Consider the following 23,445-nt stretch of genomic DNA (forward strand, 5'->3'; position numbering starts at 1 on the left):
GAAAGCTCGGTCTTTCATATATATATATATACGATTTTCTACAAATTAGCTAAAACTTCCTACAAATTTTGTACACTAGTATATTAAAAAATAAATACAATAAATCAAATCTCTAGACTAGTTTTCCCTTAAACTGTCATTTTAAGACCTGAGGAAAATGCAATGTACTTTTATATAGAGAAGATGGTTTATAATTGTTCCATTAGTTTTTTATTATACACAAAAGAATACCAACTCATACCGTTGACTCCATTTAATTTTGTTCTATCTTCAATCTTGCTGTTTCTTATTTATCATCAGACTCTTCATGACGTACTCTGTATGTGAAAACCACCAATAGTTCTGAGCCTTTATTAAAGGCCTCATCAAAGTCATGCAACATGAAGGATTTTCTTTCTCACCCTAAGTATCATGAGGAGCATATGTGGGTTATCAGTTGGACTGCTAACCTCAAGGTCGGCGATTCAAAACCACTAGCTGCTTCTTGGGGAAAAGGAGGCTTTCTACTCCCATAAGAACTTCACTCCATGTAGAAGAGAAAAAAAAAGCGTTCCAGTCTTAGAAATCCACCTGGCCTGTTGCACCCTGTCCTATAGGCTCGTCACAAATGGATTTGATGGCAGAGAGGCTTCTGAGTGACATATCACTCCAAATAATGCTGTGATAGATAACTGAGTTGAAGCAAAGCTGTGTGAATACATGTAAACACACAAAAGCAAACTGGCTGCCATCGAGTCACTGCTGATGCATTACGGCCCTGCAGGACAGGGCAGAACTGCCCGGCTGAGGTGCTAGACTGTAACTTAACAGGAGTAGAAAGCCCTGTCTCCTCCTACCCAGCAGCTGGTGGTTTTGAATTGCAGACCTTGAGTTTAACAGCCCAATTCATAACCACTACTCACCATAGGTTCTACATATATACATATAAAAGACAGGAATAAAATTGAACTTGAATTTATGTAATTGTTGAACTAAGTAATATCTAGCCATTGATACTTTAAGAAGCTTGTTTTTGGTTTCTATAAATTTTTTAAAATTGTGTTTAGTAAGTATAAAAATGTGTGAAAAATTGATCAATTGCATTCTAACAATGACAGTTTTATATATATGCATATATATATATACATATACACAAATTTGGGGGGAGAGAAAAAAGTGACAAAGAAATCAACTAGTATTGAATATACTACTTCAGGAGAAATTTCTAAAGGGGAAGTACTGTGAAAATAGGAGTCCTTAGGAAGGAGGGAACCGGTTACATGGAACTGTGTGTGACCTCCTCCCTGGGGGATGGACAACCGAAAAGTGGATGAAGGGAGACGTCGGACAGGGCAAGATATGACAAAATACCCATTTATAAACTATCAAGGGCTCATGCGGGAGGGGGGAGCGGGGAGGGAGGGGAAAAATGAGGACCTAATGTCGGGGGTTTCAATGGAGAGAAAATGTTTTGAGAAACGATGTACAAATGCGCTTTACACAATTGATGTGTGTATGGATTGGGATAACAGTTGTATGAGTCCCTAATAAAATGTTAAAAAATAAATAAATAAATAAAATAGGAGTTCCAATGGGGGAAAAGGAACAAATGGGAAATTTACTGCTATTAATAAGGCAGTTTTTCCAAATTTTCTAAAGCAAATATCAGGGTTTTAAATAACTATCATATTATTAGTGATGGTGAGAATTGAAATCAATGCCACAAAACAAAATGTGCATGAACTGCCAAATGGAAAACTGATGTGTTCTTCAATCCTTTACCCAATTGACAAGAAAAAGTTAAACATAAGTAAATTATTTTTTAATCACTACGGTATTAAAAATCACACTTGAAACATTCTAAAATATTAAAAGGTCTTCTGCAATTATTTAAAATTATGAGAAAACATTTTAGATTCAACTTGATTTTAGATTGATTTAGATTCAAATATGCAAATTACTACTGCATAAAAGGTTCAAAAGCATCAAATCTGACCTTCCTTGGCCTCTCTATTGCTATGAGGTAAAGGAAAGACAGGCTGCCACCCTCCATCCATCTTTACGGATTCATCTATGTATCTTTTCTACCTGTAAATAAATTGACCTATTTACTCCGTCAACCATTCCTTCCACAGCACTCTACTTCCCTGGTGGGTTCAACAATCTGTTGCAATGCCCATGCAGAGCTCCCAGATAATGTTCACTATTCGAGAGGTTCATTAGGGGAGTGAACAGATTACCACATCAGGATGAATCAACAGTAAGGATGTAGTCACTGGTCCACAGCAGTTAGCCTCCTCCACCACCAGCTCTGTCTCTCGCCAGTTTTCTGTCTCTCACCCACGTGATCCCTTGGCCTCTGTTTCCATGAACCAGGAAACCAGCCCACTGTTTGGTTTCTCAGTCTTATAGTCTCTAGGTTGCTCCTTTGTCCTATCTCCAAGTTTCCTTCACTCAGCTTCTGGTCTCAGCCTGGCTCCTTTGCCCTGTCACATAGTCTGTGTGCCGCCATCTCTGATGCCACCACTTCAGAAAGGGATCTCGAACATGCTCCACTGGTGGCCCCTTTTCCTCTAGTCCTGGGAAGTCTCTGTTCCTGAGATGGTTCTTATACACAGAGGAATAGCCTGATGGGGGTGTGGTTTTATTTTTCAGCAGATCACACCCCCGGGGAAACAAGGAGTGATGACTTAGCTCACAACTTCTAATAAAGCAGAGATTTAAACCCACCTTAATTATGTCCATTAGTGTGGCGGAGAAGTCCTTCCAAAGTGGGAGTATAGCCACAAGCGGGGGTCAGAATTGATAATACATCACATAAGGGATTGGTGGTTAGAAGACCCATATTAATTAATTGACTACACCTGAACTATTTAACTTAAAAAAAATTACTTCAGGGAGCAATGAACTAAAATTTTTGAAGAACAGAGAATGGAGCATTGCAATGTACAAGGGGGGGGGCCTTCAAAAAAGTCATAGGAAAATCCCAACGTGTTTTCATTTTGATTAGGATTTGGAAGCAAAGCTTTCCTTTATATCTACTCTGGATTGCGTTTTGACATAGCATCCTATTTTCAAATGTATCTAGTACATATTCCTCACATTTTCTGCTAGATTATAGTAGCAGAGCCAAAGTAAACGTGACCATGCAGGAAATGGTGAGAGACCTGGTAGCAAGTCCAACCAAGGGTCCGGTCTTAGTTACAAACTCCACAAAAATTCAACTCACTGCTCTCGATCCAGCTGATTCTGACTCATACCATCTCTGTAGGACAGGCCAGAACTGTCCTGTGGTTTTCTGAGGCTATAAATCTTTACAGGAGTAAAAAGCCTCATCGTTCTTTCATGGACCGGTTGGTGTTTTCGAACCGCTGACATTGCAATTGGCAGTTCAACACATAACCCACTATGACATCAACAAACAGAGACACCTTTTCCTGCAGCTCTGCAGGCAGACGGCACAGTCCGCAGGACTACCCCTGGGCAGCCCTGGGCAGTCAGTCCTTGGTTCTTGTGGATCCGCGCGGCCCAGCAGCCACATGCTCTGAAAGTGCCCACTTCCGTGTCTAATCTCTTTTCATAATTCAGAAGTGACGAGGTTTAGGACATACCTTCATTACCTAACCCGCCCAAACATCTCCATTTCCAAACAGGCTGACACCAATAGGAAAAACAAAACAGAAACGACACTTACTGCCATTGAGGTCATTCTGACTCCGCCAGCCGACAGATCAAAGTAGACCTGCCCTGTTGGTTGCAGAGACTGTCATGCTAATGGGAGTAGAAAGCCAAGTCTTTCTCCTGAGGAGGAACGGTTGGTGGGTTGGAACTGCTGATCTTGTTGTCAGCAGCCCAACGCTTAAGCACGATACCCTTTTGAGGACATAGCGTAATCTAGATCAGGTGTTACCGAAAGAGCTGCTAATACGGAACAAATGGTATCAGAGTTGTCAGTGCCTCCCAACGAGCACCACCTTCCAAACAAACTCAATTTGACTTCATTTGATTGAAAGGCGAGAACTATACTTAATTTCAAAAATCAGAATAATGAAAGTTAAGTTGCTCTTGAGAGGATGGCCTGGGATAGGCGGGGACACGGTATTGTGGGCTGATGCCATCTGGGCTCATTATTCTGTATGCACAGGTGTCAGGAGACCAGGCACCGTTTGGTCCTTCGTGGGACAAATGAAAATCAACTCTCGTAAGGACTGGCAGCATTCTTGGGCAATTTTTTCAGCGGGAGTACGATTTTAATCAAAAGCTACTCTGCCATTTTACTTTCTTGAGCAGTATTTCATATCACAAGGAGGGGCCAAGAGCTTTTGAATTCACAAAACTAAAATACTTGTTTCCTCTGCTTTCAAGAAAGCAGAGCATTCCCTGAAAACTTCCGTAAGTCTAAATGCCTACAGTGAAGATGCAAATACCACTAATGTACAAGAAAATATACACCTCCATTCTCAATAGCATCCAAGGAATAACCCACGAGTTATACCAAAGAACGCATCAAACCAAAATCAACCCTAACCGAAGCGTCCACACCATCCCAACATGTGACCGCTTACTGCGGCCGAGACGCTGCTGGGTGTAGTTCCCGGTGAAGGCGCGTTGGGGCACCATTTTCGCCGTTCAGGACTCCTGCTGCTGCGTTGGCTGCCCCAGAAACACAATCAAGGGACCTTTCTAGGCTATGTTGCAAAAGCAAACTTGCTTTTCAGATTTTTACCTTTTGGTTAGGGAAAGCAGATAATAATGCTCGTCTTTTGTAAGAACAAAGTGACATAAAACAAACTTCTAAAAAGTAGGGAAAACCCATATACATAATTCCATGTATTAGAAACTACATTTGAACTTATTTTATGATCAAATGTTCCCTTTTTCAAAATATCAAAGGGGGGGTGAGTAAACTTTGATAAACCTTACTCATTCTGTCCCAACCCCTAATGGTCCCAATTAATCTCAAAACGTCTAATTCTGATTTACATCGTGGACTGCTCTATTAGGGCTCTGCTCCCTCACTAAACTCCTTAGGTGTGTTAAAAGGTCAATCTAGCAAGTTTAGGTCCACTGGTCTCTATTCAACCCTCATCCAGTTCACGTCTCTGAATTCTTTGACATTATGGACCACTTGTTAAACATCCCCCCTGTTAAACTGTCGTCTTCCTTGACAGCTGTGATCCTACTGGGATTTGAACTACTCCTTCTATGGCCTCTTTTCTGTAGGCCCACCTTAAATATCGGGAGTCATTGCTCAAAGCTGTCCTAAGTGCTCCTTGACTCCACTTGCAGGAAACTATCCCTTTTGCTCCTATGACATCTCACAAATACATGTATTTTCCAAATATTTATCTTTCAAACAGTGGCACAGTCGGTTAAGTACACACGGGTCTGCTCACTGCAAGGTCAGCAGTGGGAAACTCCACGCCTGTCTGCAGCAGACAGAGGAGGCTGCCTGCATCTGTAAAGATGCACACTCTCAGAAACCCACAGGGCAGTTCTACTTTGTCCTATAGGCTCACCATCCATCACAATCAACTCCATGGCAGTCAAGTTCTTTTGTTTTTTGAGTATCTTCCAACCAGTTTTTTCTATAATCATTCTCCTTTGAAACTGCTCAGCATCTTAAGCTATACTGTACATATCTTTATTTTCTCTCTTCTATACCCATGATGTTTTCCTCTCTCTTTCTCCAACACCCTTATTCCAAACAAGTACTTATTCTTACACCCTCATCTTGTCCTCTCTGTCACTTCACTCCATCCAATGGAATCATCAAGTCCTCTGGACCCCCAACCCCATCGTAACCCATTGTCACAGACCTACTTTGGAACCTCATCATTTCTGACCTGGCTTAGTGCGGTATCCTAACTGGTCGTGATAGTTGGGTTTATTGTGCCAACTAGACCACCAGGAACATGTGGGTAGCTTGATTGGAGGGTGACCGAGATAAATGAATACATCTGGCAACCCATATTTATCTTGCTACATGCTAATCGGACCAGCGTGCTGCTTCTTCAGCTAGTTCTCTGCCTCAACCTGTGTGCTACACTACCTGTGGGTCAAGCCAACCCACGAATCCTGTTGCTAGAGTTTGAGGCTCCTTTGAGACATGCTTCATCATGTGCTGGTGCATACATTGCTTGAGTTTGAGGCTGGTGGATCCTGTCCCCTTTCATTGCTTGAGTTCAATATCCCATCAGGGCCCACTTTCCTAAGCTCCTACCCTGTTTCCCCGAAAGTAAGACAAGTAAGACAACCCCCGAAAATAAGACCTACTTACAGTTTTGCCTCTCGCTGAAATATAAGGCATCCCCCTGAAAATCAGACCTCCTCGAAAATAAGGGTTTGAATTATTATGATGATGTTCCAGAAAATGATGACAAGACTATTGTTGAATAAATGAGTAAATGTACCATAGATTGTTGTACATGGAAATAATGGTAATAACAAGAAATTCTTGATACTGTAGGATTCAGTTTGTCTGGTTATGCTGGTTTGTGATGACAACTACTACCGTACTGTATACAGGCAATAAATTTCCTTTCTTTGTTGTTAAACAATAAATGTTTACTGTATTCTTCTTCATGGAAAAATAAGACAGCCCCTGAAAATAAGACCTAGCTCATCTTTGGGAGCAAAAATTAATATAAGACACTGTCTTATTTTTGGGGAACCAAGGTATGCTACTGACTGCTGCTGACCCACCCTGCTGTTTGCTGCCTATGGGCAGAGTCTGCCTGTCTTGCCTAAGGAAAGACTCCACTGTCTGCTTCCTTGACCTTGGACCCAGCAGCCCAGGTAGGTTGAAGGACTTCCAGTATATTAACTGCTCTGTAAAAGTGCGTTGAACTGAGCCCTCTGTACTGCTGTGTGGACTAATTAGCTGTTATATTCCTTCTCGCAGTATAAACCTATATATATATATATATATAATTATAAGTGTCCAGATTTTGTTTCTCTAGAGAACCCTGCCTAACACACTGTTCTTCAAACTGATATCCCACTGTCTCGATTAACAATTCAGTGTAAAGCATCCTTTCTCTATGCTCCAACTATGTTTTATCCCTGCATTAGTTGTACTTACATCTGCCTCCCTCCAATCAGAAGTCGCTTATTGAGAATGCATCCACAGGGGGAAAGCATCACATGGTTGATTTTTACATTCCAGAAGCATAACTGATTGGGAAGCATGGAACAGACACAAAGATGTCTGTAGAGAAAAAAAGAGGGAGAGAGAGAAAGAGGAACAAATATACACCTATTGAGATACTTTGTTGTGCCAGCCTGGCTGATAAACACAGGTGGGATTGACTGAAGGGCGGAGAGATAAATGGCTTGTTGAGCCTCGCCTTTCTTGTCTCTCGCTCTGTGATCATCGGACCAGTGTGCAGCTGCCTTGCTTGTTCTGTGCCTCAATTTAAAGGCTACACTACCTGTGGGATGCCTATCCTGTGGACTGTGTCACTGTAAGTTGAGGTCCCTTTAAGACATCTCTGGAGCTGGGGACTGGCGGTTGGTGACCGGCCTTGTGATTGGCTGCTCTGCTGACATAGCCTAGCTCTCTTTACAAATAGAGGAAGGTCTGGCAGAAGACTAGACTTGAAGGACTGCTAGTCTCTCACAAGTCTCTCTCATGGACATGAGTTGCATTAAGCCATTTGTAGTGCTTTATAATTTAACTGTTTATTTCTTGTATTATATATTTATCTGTATATGATTTAACCGTTCATTTCTTGTTATATATCTAATTATCTTTATAAATAAATATATTAAATTATCAGCAATTTGGTTTTATCTCTCTAGAGAACCCTGTCTAACACACCTATGCTTTCTGAACCATTGAACTACTTTATCACAATAACATTTTAAAATAAAATCACAGCATAATTTTAAGGCATTAACTAATTGCATATAATTTATTCTTAAAGAATAAAGAGGAGCCCTGGTGGTGTAGTTGTTACAAGTGGGGCTGCTAACCATATGGTCAGTGGTTCGAAACCACCAACTACTCCACAAGAGAAAGACAGGACTTTTCTTCTCCCCTTAAAGAGTTATAGTCTCAGAAACTCTCAAGGCAGTTCTACCCTGTCCTGTAGGGCTGTTAAGAGTCTGCCTGGACTTTATGGAAGTGAATTTTGAAGGTTAATACCCCACACACATACAACTCCCTCATCAGTAATGCTGGAGGTTATAACACCACCATGATCACCTACGGCGGGCAGGTGACAGGCATGCTACTAGACTAAGACTGGGAAGAATGGCAGAATGATTTACTTCTAAATCTTTGCCAATAAAAACCTAATGGGTCACCGCAGAGCAGTCTCCAACACCCTTGCTTTAGATACATCATCAAGGGAACTCACCGTCTGGGGGAGGACATGCTATTGGGTGAAGCAGAGAATGGAGGATGAGGGGACCTGCAATGGATAGATCAGGCCAACAGCCTCAAGAGTGAACACGCCAACAAGTTTGAGGCTGACCCGGCTGGGGGCAGTGTCTCCTTCTGTTGCACACAAGCAAGCTTACACTCCAGTCCATTTGGGTTTGACTCCATGCTGAGAACTGGCCTTTCCACCAGGGGAAGGGATTGCCAAGAGGCAAAGTAAATATGGGTTTATTCATGCTTACATGCTAATCTGTACTGAACAATTTCATAGACGTTGTACCACAGTTCAGAAGTCATAAAAAGTACATGCGACAGTGGACAGACTTGGAACTATGTATGTTTTCTCTCTCTCTCTCTCTTTTTTCTTCTTTTTCAATATTTTGTTTTCTTATTGTTTGGTCTATAATGTTGTTAGTGTGTCTACTTATATAAGACAGGCATGGGAAGTAAGCTTGGGGAGAAAGTAATGGGGTCAACGACCCTGGAGGACCTTGGGGGAAGAAGGTGGTGGAGGGAAGGTTATGATGAGCAAACAACTCCATAGACAAGGGAACAACTAGGGAATTAAAACCAACAACTAGGAGGTTGTACAGATCCTGTGGGTAATGGAGCAACAGCAATCTAGTTGAGAGGCAGTACAAAGAGGCGGAAGAAGGGCAAATGTGATGGTGGGACAAGAGGAAGGCAAAAGCAAACAAAGGAAGGCTCTAGGAAGCAAAACTGTAGATAGAGGTATAAGCAGAGGTGTGTACGTATGTAAATACACTAATCCATAAAAATAGAGGCATTGGTCTATGTACATCTATTTATAAGGCAACACACTGAAGTTGTGGACAGACCTTAGGCCTATGATCATACCCTTCCTCAATACAAGAACACTTTGTGATGCTCACCCCCCACCCCCATCCGGCACAACTGATGAAGACAAAATGGATGCATAAGCAAATGTGGGAAAGACAGCAGATGGTGCCCAGCTATCAAAAGATAGAGCGTCTGGGGTCTTAAAGGCTTGACGTTAAGCAAGTGGCCATCCAGCAGTGAAGCAAATAGCCCACATGGGGGAAGCACACCACCCTATGTGATCATGAAGTGTCATAGGGACCGGGTAACAGGCATCAGAAGATTCATAATAAATAACAAACAAGCAAACAAAAACACAGTGTTAAAATGAGGAGACTCAGAGCAGAGACCCAAAGCCCATCTGTAGACAATGGCACATCCCCCCACATAGGGGTTGCAGGGAAGGAATGAGTCAATCAGGGTGTAGTACAGCACTGATGGATCACACCATATTCTTCTGGTTCCTTGAGGCTTCCTCACCCACCTCACCCCCCAACTATCATGACCCAAGTACTGCTTCTCACTCTGGGCTGGACCAGAGCATGTGCACAGTTAAAGATAAGAGATAAAGCTCATGACACACAGAACCCAGGAACGGGAATGGGAGTCATGATACCAAAAGGGTGGGGGGAAGGGGGGAGGGGAAGGGAGGAAGGGGGAACTGATCGCAATGATTGGCACATAACCACACACACCCCTCCAGGGGGACGAACAACAGAAACCATGGGGGACAGGAGACAGCATTTGGTGTGAGATATGAAAATAATACTAATTGATCATCTATCAAGGGGCCACGAGGTGGGAGGGAGAGGAGCTGATACCAAGGACTCATTAGAAAGTAAATGTCTAGAAAAGAATGATGGCAACATATGTACAAATATGCCTGATACAATTAATGTTAGATTGTAATAATAACAGTTTTAAGACCCCCCAATAAAGTAATCTTTTAATAATTAAAAAAAAAAACATGTGAACCTGTGCACATAAGAGCCCTCAATAAAATGATTTAAAAAAAATAAAAATAAACCTTAAAAAAAAAAGAATTGTCCGGAGAGCTTGTTAAAATGCTGTGGTAGTTATATAATTGTCAATTTGAGAGGATTTGGAGTGTAGGGGTGGAGTCTAGTCTGTCAATCGGGTCATAACCAATGACAACTCTGTGTGGGCATGGCCTTCTCATGAGAATTCTGGGAAATCTAGTATTTCCTCCTTGGAGGTGGAGAACTCTCTGCTCACACCCTGGGAGACATAGCAGCTGACAAGACACATGGACCCAGCCTGATGCAGAGACCCCCGCCAGCGCTGAGATGTTTCCAATGACACTGGATCCAAGGACTTTCTACTCACTGGCCTGTGATCTTCTACATTCGTGACTCTGAAGAGGACTTTATAGATTGGTATCAGACATATGGGCTAATATAGGACTTATGGACTTGATCTGGGCTGGGCTGGGATATTTTCTTAATGTTCAATTGCTCTTGTATAGAAATCTCCTTCTTATACACAAATGCGTGTCCATGGATTTGTTTCTCTAGTCTACCCAGACTAACACAGATGCAGATTCTAATTCGGTGCATCCTGTGTAGGAATACCAAGTCTCAAGAGAGGCAGAACCAGATGGAACCGGTGGGAAGTCCTGCACTGGGCGTGGCCTCCCAGTTCTTCATCTCTTCCCCATGGAGACAAGGGTGCACTTGAGGCACACGCCAAATGTAAGTCTTCTTATTCTTCTTGGAACTCTCTTTCCTCGAACACAAGCTTGGCGACAAAGCACAACCAAAGCCAAGTATGCCTCATGAGCCCTTGAAAGCCACCGGGAATGAGTTTCATGCAGTGCTTTTTCACATGGGTGACAAGATTACTGGTCAGATGGAAGGAAAATAAATAAATAAAAAGATGATAGATACATGATGATAGATAGATAGATAGATAGATAGATAGATAGATAGATAGATAGATAATCAACTCCTTAGAATTGGGCTTCCTCTCTGGCTCGCCTATAAACACTCAGGAAAACTGTCATTTTGTGAAGCTAGCGGAGACGCACTGGGAGACTGACTGAGCCACGGGGTGTGGGGAGGGTGACATCAAAAGAGAAGCCAAGACACTGCAAATCAGGGCTGCTTTCCTGAGACCTTATCTGAGCTCCTCTGACTGGGTAATCAAGACCTGAAACCCGAAGATAAAAAAGCGTGCTTTCCACAAAGCTAACGTGAATTGGCCTGAGCTGGAAACACCATAAAACCCAGCTTTGCTGCAACCAATCTGTTTCTTCCACACAACTGCATGCTTAAATAATACATAAAACCCTCCAAAACAGTTTTGAGTGAAGAAATCGTTTCATGTTTCCCAGGAATCCCTGTCCATCAGCTCTGAGTTACACCATACAGCATTTAAAGCACAGAGTGAAAGAAAGGTCAACCCAAAAGTGAGGTCAGCCGAGATGGAAGAAAACTTATTACAGTACTTAGTATGGGATGAAAGAGACTAAGGACCCAGAAAAACTGAGACAATGAGGGAGAAAATGAACAACGAATATGGCAGTAGAAAAAGGTTTTGAGAAAATTCTTAAGGCATAGTTCTGGCAATACTGATGATATCACTAATTTAAATATTCGAGTTTATTCAATACCATGAGTCAGTTTCTCTGCTGCCTTTTACATGGATTATATTTTTAGAGAGCTTCCTTATATTTTAAAACAATTTTTTTGGCACACAAGCTACACACCATACAATCAATCATTCAGTCATATCAAGAAGAGTTGTACTATTATCACCACAATCCATTTTAGACCACCTTCTTCCTTCTTAGACTCACTGTTATTAGCTCTCCAGTTCCCCCATGGCTCCCCTGCCACACTCCCAAGAAACTATTGATCCACTTACTGTCTCTAAAGCGTTACCTATCCCGCATTTCATATACAGGAAAACATACCCCCAAAGAAGAAAACTCAGAAAACAAAACAAATAAACTAAAGTCTAACAACTGTAACAAAGTAAACCAGAGAAAGCTCAGTCAAAAAGAAAGTAGAAAATATTAAAACAGAAAACAAATTGAAAATGGGTCAAAGGGGAGATCAAATGGAAAGGTGTTAGGTTTTCATGGACCTGCATCTGCCATCACACCTCTCCAATGCCCACGGCCTCCACCCATCCCTGGTGTATGATCAGAGGGGGGCGAGGAGTACCAGAGGCTTAATCCATGTATATTTCCTCTTAATTTTTTAAAAATGGAAACAGCTTTTTAATAGATCAAAAGGGAAATCAAATGACAGGATATCACATTTTAACCTAACTAGATCTACCACACTGGAACCTTGGTGGTGAATTGTTTATGCATTGGGGTACAATCTGCAAGGTCCACAGTTCAAAACCACCAGATAGAACTGTCTCTGTGGATTTTTAAGACTAACTCCTTATAGGAGTAGAAAGCCTCATCTTTGTCCCATACACTGGCTGGTGGTTTTGAACTGCTGACCTCACAGTTAGCAGCCCAGCGATTCACCAACCACGACTTCACCAGGGCTCCTGCTAGTGACTCTATAGCATGTCTAAATCTCTAAAGTCAATATTCCAACGATTCTCACTACACCAAGCAGCAAATGAAGTACGGGGTAAATAATTTGTCCAACATCCCCTTAGTTGGCCCAAGCAATTTGGCTCTACTACTCTTGCCACTTCATTTCAAAATATTACTGAACTGTAGAAACTCCAAACCCAACATTCGAGGGCCTTTGGAAACCACACCACCTAATTAGTCTCACGTATCTGTTCCCCTGTGCGGCCGAATGCATTGTGAGAGGTGTCCGTTCTCATGTCTTCAATTCTTCCATTCTCTTACCCTCACTGCAAACTGCCCTCCCCCCATTAGTACAGATCATTTATTATTCTTTTAAATCTTTTTATTAGGGGCTGGTACAGGTCTTAGCACAATCCATACATACATCATTGTGTCAAACACATTTGTACATATGTTACCATCATCATTTTCAAAACATTTTCTTTCTACTTGAGCCCTTGGTATCAGCTCATTTTCCCCCCATCCCCACCCTTCCTCCCTCCCTCCCTCATTAATTCTTGATAATTTATCTTTTTTTTCCATGTCTTACAACAACCTCTGTCTTCCTTCACTAATTTATCTTTTGTCCATTCTTCCGGGAGGGAGTTATATGTAGATCATCGTGATCAGTTCCCCCTTTCTTCCCCCACCTTCCTCTCCACCTCCTGGTATCACTACTCTCATTATTGTTCCTAGGGGGCTTATCTGTCCTGGATACCCTGTGTTTTGAGCTCTTATCTGTACCAGTGTACATGCTCTGGTCTAGCCAGCTTTGTAAATAGAATTGGCGTCATGATATTGGGGGGAGAGGAAGCATTAAAGAACTAGAGGAAAGTTGTATGTTTCTTTGGTGCTATACTGCACCCTGACTGGCTCATCTCTTCCTTGTGACCCCTCTGGAAGGGGATGCCCCATTGTCTACAGATGAGCTTGCGGTCTCCACTCTGGGTTCCCCCTCATTCACATTGATATGATTTTTTGTTCTGGGTCTTTGATGCCTGATAGCTGATCTCATTGACACCTCATGATCACACAGGCTGGTCTGCGTCTTCCATGTGGGCTTTGTTGCTTCTCAGCTAGATGCCCACTTGTTTATCCTGAAGTTTTTAAGACCCCAGATGCTATATCTTTTGAGAGCCAGGTACCATCAGCTCTCTTCACTACATTTGCTTATGGACCCATTTTGTCTTCAGTGTTCGTGTTGGGAAGGTGAGTATCACAGAATGCCGGTTTATTAGAACAAATTGTTCTTGTGTTGAGGGAGTACGTGAGTAGAGACCCAATATCTGTCTGCTATGTTAATAATGAATATATAAATATATGTCCATAGATTTATTTCCCTATCAATATATTTACATATGTACATGCCTGTATTTAGACCTCTGTAAATGTCCTTTGCCTCCGAGTTCTTTCCTCTATTTCTTTTTACTTTCCCATTGTCCCACTATCATGTTCCGCCCTCATTCGGGTTTCAGTAATTCCTCTGGGTTACATTGCCCTTGATCAAGCCCCACCAGGAATCCTATGTCCTCCTCGCCATCGATTTTAGATCACTTGTTGTTCCCTTGGCCATGGGTTTGTTGGCACCCCTCTTCCTTTCCCCCACCTCCCCCTCTCTCGTACCCCCCCAGAACCATCTGTCCCATTGTTTTCTCCTCCAGATAGTTTATCATGCCTATCTTATCTAGATAGACCTGCAGAGGCAATAATAAGAACAAATACAAGACAGAGCAAAACAAAACAAAAAACAATGACAAAAAAAGAAAAGCCTGTGGTTTGTTTGTTGACCTTTAGGAGTGTTTGCCGGTCAAGTCTGATGGGGTGCCCTGGCCCCAAAGTCTATTTTTTGTATTCCCAGGGGACTTCATTGCTTTGCTCCCCTTGCTGCTCTGTTGCACACCCTTAGTGTTTTGTCCCAGTGTGGTGGGGTCAGATCAGGCAAAATTCCCACCCTGTGTCCCCAGTGTTGACCCCCATAGTGCTATGGGGCAGTGAGGGACGTCATGTCTGTGTTTTATGGTGGGACCGGCCCTATGGTCCTCTCTGTGCATTGGCTGCTCTGAGAAGGAATATTGTCCTCAGGGCTTGGTGGACCAGGATGTGTTCCACTCTCTCTACTTTCCCCTTTGTTTGCTTCTGTGCACTCTGATCAGACTCGCTCCTCTCCCTGAGCTGTAGCTTCAGTGCTGTCCTCTGAAGTGCATTCTTCTGGGCAGGGGGTGGTGGGGTGGGGTGGTAGTTACACAATCTAGTGTCAATTTGAGGATTAAGAGTGTAGGAGTGGAGTCTAGGCTGTTAATCAGGATATGGCCAATGAGACCTCTGTGTGGGCATGGCCTTCCCCTAAGGATTCTGAGAATTGCTGAATTTTCCTCCTTGGAGGCGGGAGACTCTGTTCATTCCCTAGGAGACATTGCAGCTGACAAAACACATGGACCTACCCTGATGGAACCAGACCTCTGAAGCCAGAGAAGCCACAGTGCTGAGATGCTTACAACGCCACTGAATCCAAAGACTTTCTACCCACTGGCCTGTGATCGTCCTGCATTCAGCATCATTGCATGTGTTTCGTGAGTCTGAAGAGGACTTTATAGATTGGTATCGGACATATGGGCTAGTACTGGACTTGTGGACTTGGACTGGACTGGGTTGAGATACTTTCTCAATGTTAAATTTCTCTTGTATATGAAAACCTCTCCCTTATATACATATGCGTGTTTGTGAATTTGTTTCTCTAGTCTACCTGGACTAATACATGAGGTGTCCACATAGTTTGGATTGGGCCTGGTCTCTCTATTGGTTCCCTACTTTGTGCCAATATGTTACATTCCGGGTCCTGGTCTGGGCACACTGGGTGGAAGTCTGATCCCTCTTTCCCTCTCCTGTGGAGATATAAACAATGCCCTCCCCTTGGGTAGATTAGTGTCCTGTTCTGCTGCTACCCATGATTTTCTCTCTCTCTCTCTCTTTCTTTTCCTCTCCTTTGTATTTGACTGCCATATGTATCCCTGGATTGGGTCTGGCCCTGCTATAGTACCTGCACCTCACCCTAGGAATGTTTGTGTACAGTAGCATTTCCCCTAGGTCCCTTTTGCATTTTTATGCTTACCTCAGCAGACTCATATTGTACTTGTCCTTTTCTGCTTGCCTTACTAAACTTGGCATAATTTCTTCCAATTCTTCCCATGCAGTAATGTGTTTCATGCATTCATCACTGCTTTAGGGATGTGTAGTACTTCATAGTATGTATGTACCACAGTTTTTTAATCTATTATCTGTTGACGAAATTTGGGTTGTTTCCAACACCTTGCAATTGTGTGATGAACATTGAAGCACAGATGTCTGGCTGTCATTTGTTTCTTGCTTCTGGGTATATAGGGGGATTGCTGGGTCGTATGGTAGCTCAATCCCCATCTATTTTAGATATCGCTAAATTGATTTCCATAGTGGCTGCACATACCTACAGGTCCACCAGCAATGGATGAGAGTTCCTGTCTCACCACAGCCACTCCAACACTTGTTACCTTCTGATTTTTTGAATTGGGCTATCTTTGAGTGTCTTAGATGGTATCTCATAGTTGTTTAAATTTGCATTTCTCTTATGGCTAATGATCAGGAAAATTTTCTCATATGTCCATTGGCCAGATTTCTGCCCTTGTGAAACTTCTGTTCAGGTTCTTTGCCCACCTGCTCAGTGGGCAATTAGATTTTTTCTTATTGTAAGCTAGCAGAGTATTGTAGATTTTAGTAATAAGGCCTTTCTCTGACATGTCAATGCTAAAGATGTTTTCCCAGTCTGTGGGCTCTCTTATTATTCTCTTGGTGAATTCTTTCATTCACAGATGTTTTATATTCAGTATATCCTACTTGTCAATTTGTGCTTCTGTATTTGTGTCCTTCCCTATTTCTGACTGTGTATTCCCTACGCCAAAGTTCTCAGGTTTATCCCAATCCCCTCATTGATGGTTCTAATAGTTTGGGGTTTTACCTCAAGGCCTGTGATCCACCTTGAGTTTATTCTTGTGCATGGAGTGAGATAAGGGTCTTCCTTCATTTTTCTGCAGGTAGATACCCATTTTTTCCAGCACCACTTGTTGAAGAGGACATCTGCTTCCCATTTGATATTTTTGGGGCCCTTATCAAAATCAGTTGTCTGTATGCTGAAGTTTTTATTTCTGGGTTCTCAGTTCTTTTCCATTAGTCTGAGTATCTGTCATTATACAAGTACCACACTGTTTTAGCCACTGTGGGCTGTATAATAGGTGCTAAAGTCAGTAAAGCAAGCCCTCCTACTTTGTCCTTCTTCTTGAGGAGTTCTCTGCTAATTCTGGGCTTCTTCCCTCTCTATATGAAGTTGGTAATCAGTTTTTCTAATTCTTTGAAGAAAGATGATGGTATTTGTATCAGAATAGCATTAAACTTATATAGTGGCTTATATAGAACTAAAATGTTTACTATATTGAGTTTTCTGATCCATGAAAATGGGATATTCTTCCATTTGTTGAGTTCACTCTTGGTTTCTTGTAAGAGTGCTCTGTAGTTTTCTCATGCAAGTCTTTTGTTTTTTAGTCGGGTATATCCCTAGCTATTTCAATCTGTGCTTGGCTATTGTGAAGGGTACTTCCTTTTTGATCCCCTCTTCCGTGGTCTTGTCTGATGTATATAGCAGTCTGGTAGACTTCTGTTTATTGATCTTGTATCCTGCCACTCTGCCATATTCCTCTATTGCTTCCACCACTCCCCTTGTGGATTTTCCATATATTAAGTAATCTGCAAATAACAATAGCTTCACCTCTTCCCCAGGCGAATACCTTTGATGTCTTTTCTTTACCTTATGTCTCTAGCTAGGACCTCCAGTACAATGTTAAATAAAAGTCAAGACAAGGGCAGCCTTGTCTGGTCCCCTTTTTCAGTGGGATTGTTTTTGTCTTTTCTCCATTGACTACCATGATTGGGTGTAGGTTTTTCATATATAGCTTGTATTATATTGAGGAATTTTCCTTCCATTCCTACCTTCTTGAGTGTCTTAAACAGGAGTTGGTGTTGGATGTTGGCAAAAGCTTTTTCCACATCTATCAATATTATCCTGTGGTTCTTATAATTTTTCATGTCAATGTGGAGAATACTACTAATGACCTTTCTTATGTTAGACCATCCCAGCATCAATCCCATTTTGTCATGTTGAGTTATTTGTTTTATATACTTTTGTATTCTATCGGTCAGTAGTTTGTGAAGGACTTTTGCACTGATGTTCATTAGGGATATTGTTCTGTGGTTTTCGATTCTTGTGGGATCCTTGTCCGCTTTAGGTATCAGAGGTATACTAGCTTCGTAGAAGGAGTTTGGGAGTTTTCCGTCTTTTTCTATGTTCTGGAAGAGTGTGTGTAGCCTTGGTGTCACTTCTCCCCTGAATGCTTGGTAGGATTCTCCAGTGGAGCCATCTGGTCCAAGGAATTTTTTTGTCGGTCATCACTTGATAATCTTGTCTATTTTCTCTATTGTTATGTGTCTGTTGAGATTCTTGATATCCATCTGGGATAGGCTAGGGAGGGATTGTTTTTCCAAGTATTTGTCCATGTCTTCCAAGTTGTTGAATTCATTAGAGTACAGGCCTTCATAGTACTAGTTAATTATCCTTTTGATTTCATTAGGGCCATTTTAATGTTCCCTGTTTCATCTCTCATCTTTGCTATTGAAATTTGTTCCTTCCTTTCTTTGGTTAGGTTTCCCAGCAGTCTGTTGATTCTGTTAACATTTAGCTGCATTAATTTTTTCCATACTTTTCTTGTTTTCCCTTTCATGACTCTCACCCCTGATTTTTAATATTTCTTTTCTTTTGTTATTAGTAGGATTGTCCTGTTGACTCTGCTCTGATTACCGTAAGTTTTGTGTCAGCATATCAATCATAAGACTCTCTTCCTGTTTCATGTGTGCCTGTATTGCTATCAAACTTCCTCTCATAATTGCCTTTACTGTGTCAGAAAGGTTTTGCTACATTGTATTCTCATTATCATTGGTTTCTAGAAACTTCCTAATTTCATCTCTGATCTGTGAATTCACTACTGGCCTTTGTTATCTCGTCCCTTAGGTCTTATATTCCCTCTGGTCCGTGGCCTTTATCTCCTTATCATTTAATCCTTTTTATGTATTGCTTCCTTCATATCCTGTATGATTCCAAGCAGCATTCTGAATATTCCTTTCTGATCAATATCTGCTATGCATGTCGTTAGGTTCAGGATTTCTTCCAACATTGCCTTTTGTTTCTCCTGTTTTTTTGGTTGAGGTTGGTTGGGGCCGGTTGCTGCTTGTGTGTTGTTTTAGAGGAACCCAGCACCATTTTCCAGACAGAAGAGCACTGGTCTTTCTCTTTGGGAGACTCGTAGGAATGCTTTTTCAAACTACCTGCAGCTAACTGCACTTGGGCGTCAGGCTACTGCTTTATCCTCCTGTGGTCTCACTCTTTCTGAGCCAACCAGTATTCTGTTATTTGGAGGGCAAGTTGGATGGTCCTCTCAGGGGACACTGGTTGGGTGGTTGTGGCCCTGCAGCATGGTGCTGCACTGTATGATCTCACAGGAAGACATGGTGGTGTGGCCCACGGTGGCTTGGAGCTCCTTGGAGGGTGTGCAGGAGTGTCTGCTGCAATGGGAGTGCAGCAGAGGGCAGGTGGGTGTGCCTGCTTTGGTGTAGAGCTGTGGATGGCAGGTAGAATTGCCCTAGTCAGCAAGATCACTGTGTAGGTCAGGTGGAAGCTCCCGCAGCGTGTAATGCTGGAAAGAGCTGGTGGAGCTGCCTTAGGCCATGTGAAGCCTTGCAGCACGCAGAAAGAAGTTCCCTCAGCCTCGTGTAGGGCTGCAGAGAACATGCTGGGGATCTCCCAGTCACGTGGAGTGCTGTGGAAGGCGGGAAGAGGTTTCCCCCAACTGAGTGGAGCACCACAAAGGTGGAAAGGAGTTTCCCCAGCCGCTTAAAGGGCCTTGGAGAGTAGGCGGGAGTTCCCCCAGCCTTTTGACGGGAGATCCCCCTACCCATCCCCCTACCGTTTGGGGTCAGGTGGAAGACGGGTGGGATTTCCCCAGCCTTGTGTAAGGCTGCAGGTGGGAGCTCCCGAAGCTGGGTGGAGGGCAGGCAGAGCTGCCCTAGATGGAAGGGAGTGGTCTGGAGGCCAGCAGTGGCTTGTGAAACAAAAACAAACAAACTCAGAGGTGTGTGGGGCGTGGACTGAGATCCCTGAGGCTGTGGCAAGGCTAAGGCTAAGCCCCAGCTGGCATCCACAGTGGTAAGACAAAAGGCAACAGCTCTTCAAAACCTTTTGGATCTGTGTCTGCTTATCTTTGTGACTGGCAGTTTCCCTCTCAGTTGCTCTCCTGTGCTGATTTCTGCGGAGTCCCTCTGGTGTGTGTTACTCAGTTGCCATCTTGCCAGAACTACCCTGCAATCTGATTTTTAATCTTATCACTTTCCCTAAACTGCTCCCCCAACCAGTCATATACTCACTCCCTTTTCCTTCATGCCTTTTTTTCACCTGGCTGCCACAACTTCCTAGTTACCATAAAGGTTTTTATTTCTTTTGTGCTTCCTCTTCCTAATTCCTAGTGATGGGTGGCTCTCACTCACTGCCTATCAAGCCCATGCCCACTCATAGTGATCTTATAGGACAGGGTAGAACTGTCCCTATGAGTTTCTAAGACTGTAACTCTTCATAGGAGTAGAAAGCCTAGTTTTGCTCCCTTGGAGCCACTGATGGTTTTGAACTACTGATTTTGTGTTTAGCAGCCCTGTGTGTTTAGCAGTCCCAATGCTACCTGGACTCCTTTGATGGAGTCAAAATGAGTCAGAATAGACTCCATGTACACTAACAACATTGCCAGGCAGCTTCAGGGTTCAGTCCTTGGTCTTTGCTCTTTTCCAACTACCCTCAATGGCTGGATGATGTCATACAAGCTCGTGGTTTAAGCTTGAAGTCCATATACATATTCATGACACCAGTCCAGACAGAGAGAAACTCCTGCTCATATAAATGCATACTTGACATTGCCACTTGAATGTCTAACAGGCTCCTGGAACTTCACACATTTAAGATGGAACTCCTGGATCCTTCACCCCACAGAGGACCTACTTAATCCTCACCTTCATCATTTGTCTGGGAAACCACAGCCTTCTAGCTGCTCAAGTAGAAAGTCTTAACAGTAGTCCTTGATCATTCTCCCTCCTTCCAGAAACTCTAAGGATACCTTCAAAACTATGCCCAGAATATGTCCACTTGTTATCATTCCGTTGCTACTGCCCTCACCAACAAACTATCTCACTGGAATAGTTTCAACTGAGCAATAATCTACAGGTTCCCTTGTGCACATCCTCCAAGATCTCAGCCCCCCACCCTCACATACCTCTCGACCCCACCTCCCACTTTCACTAGTAGTCCCTGCACTTCGGCCACACTGGATCCAGGCTGTTTGTCCTAGTTGTTTCCTATGTTTCCAATGCTCTTCTGCCAGATCCCCTCCACGTGGCAGGTCCCTCACTTCTTCTGAAGTCTTGTTCAAAGGTTAACTGTTCAATGAGATACCACTGCTTAAAATAGCACTGCACTTATCCTTTCATCCTACTATTTCCAGGTCCATCTACCCTGTTGTGGCTGTGTGTGTGTGTGTGTGTGTGTGCATGTCTCCGCTGCACTTACCACCTTTTAACATACAGCAATGCCATTACTGATCCATTTCATATAATGCATGCTCGGTGTACCTCCGCTATAAGTGGAAAGGCCACATGACTATGAAAGACTCTCTCTAGAGCCCTTGCTCCTATAAATGACTACTTGGCATCTTGCCTATGTCATAGGTGCCTTAAACTCAGTGTGGAGCTCCTGAATCCCTTTGTGGGGGTAGAATTTGAGATCAGAAATACTGTGAGAACAGGGATTTATTCTGTTATTTTATTCACTGAATAAATAAAATTATTTAAAATTAAAATCCAGGTGCACATTATACGCATTTACTTGGCTATCCCTCCCTTTTTCTGGTTCACTGTTTGCATCTTCTCCTAATCCTTCCGCTCAAAAGGTTGTTGTTAGGGACATCGAGTCGGTTCTGACTCACAGCGACCCCTGCGTGTCACAGAACGAAACACCGCCCGGCCAGTGCTGGGCTCACCTCACAACTGTCACATTTCAGCCCACGGTTGCAGCCACTGCGCCAACCCATTTTGTTGAGGGTCTTCCTCTTCTTCACTGCCCCTCGATCAAATAGACACTGCCAGCATGTCTCATACTGCGTTAAAAAAGCTCTTTTTGAATTGTATGACATGCAGATGACGTGCTAATAGAACTGTTTTTTAAAAGGACAGAGAAACCTCGTTCTTCCTGCTCAAAGAGATAAGTATAAATAAGATGAATAGACTAAGCATAAAAATACTGAAATTAAATATGCTTTATACTTCTTAGAACCAGTGATCCAGATGAGAGACCAGCGGTGTTCTGAACTAGTTGCCTTACAATTACCCACGAATTTCCCTAAGAACGCGCTTTTACTTCAAAACCTCCCATTGGTTAGATGCAAACAAATCCCTTACTAACACTGCCACCTACTGATAGGTAGGGGGAAAGGCAGTACAGTAAGGAAAAATTCAATCGTTTTAAAATCCTGTGAAGTCAGTAAAACAAGCTGTTTCTCTTAAGTACTGGGAGCCAAGAATTTATATAAATTTCACAACTTGTGTAACTATCAAGAATTACAATGTCTGACTTCAGAAAAGGCGAATTATCTCGAAAATATTAAGCTTTCTATAAACACCACATACCCAGGCCATCAACTTTTCACAGGAACGCCCTATAAACGCTTACGTCTCAAGGCAAGTATAATTCTCTCAGTTTCCCCTCACACACTAACCAATATAAATAAACCTGCCTTGAGAATTAATATTTTCTAAGAGAAAAACTGACAGAAAAAGTCACTGGGTTGAAAGTGGGAAGGGTGTTTACATTCGAAGCTGTATGCCGTTGTCTCTTCTCTTTAGACAGACTCCTTTCTCGGCTATGTACAAGCATGACCATGCAGTGTCGATGGACAAAGGAAAGCTGACACTGATTGGTCGTGCTTCCTGCCCCACCACACACACACACACACACACACACACACACACCCCACGAAGCTCAGTGGTGAACATGGTGAAAAGCGGCCCCGTGTTAGAACACTTTATTTACAACAGCACATCCACGTTCCTTCTGTTGGAGGGACGCATTCCTAGAGCATTTCAAGCACTTAAATGTGCTTTTCGATATTGTTACTTCTCACTCACTGCCACCAATTGATTTGACTCACGCTGGTCCTATAGGACAGAGTGGAATTGGCCTGTGGATTTCCGAGGCTGTAAATCGTCATGAGTGAAGAAAGCCTCTTCTGCTGTGGAGTGGCTGGTAGTTTTGAACAGCTGACCTTGAGATTAGCAACCAACTCATAACTTCCTGGGGAAATGAACCCCTCGTTTCAAAATCAGTGTGGCTTGAAAAGTCCTAAAGAATAGAAATGAGCAGAAGGGAGGGGAAAAAAAGGGCGGGGGACAAATTTCTATTTCTCACACGGCCTCCCACTTTAAAGCATACATTTAACCTCCCCCCTTCCCTCCCAATATATGTGCATTGCCCATTAGGAGAGTCATGTACACATCGGAGTAAGAGTAATAA

The sequence above is a fragment of the Echinops telfairi genome, unplaced genomic scaffold (assembly GCF_000313985.2).
Source record: "Echinops telfairi isolate 266 unplaced genomic scaffold, ASM31398v2 ScPeMD7_3533;HRSCAF=4204_0, whole genome shotgun sequence".
Taxonomy (NCBI): domain Eukaryota; kingdom Metazoa; phylum Chordata; class Mammalia; order Afrosoricida; family Tenrecidae; genus Echinops; species Echinops telfairi.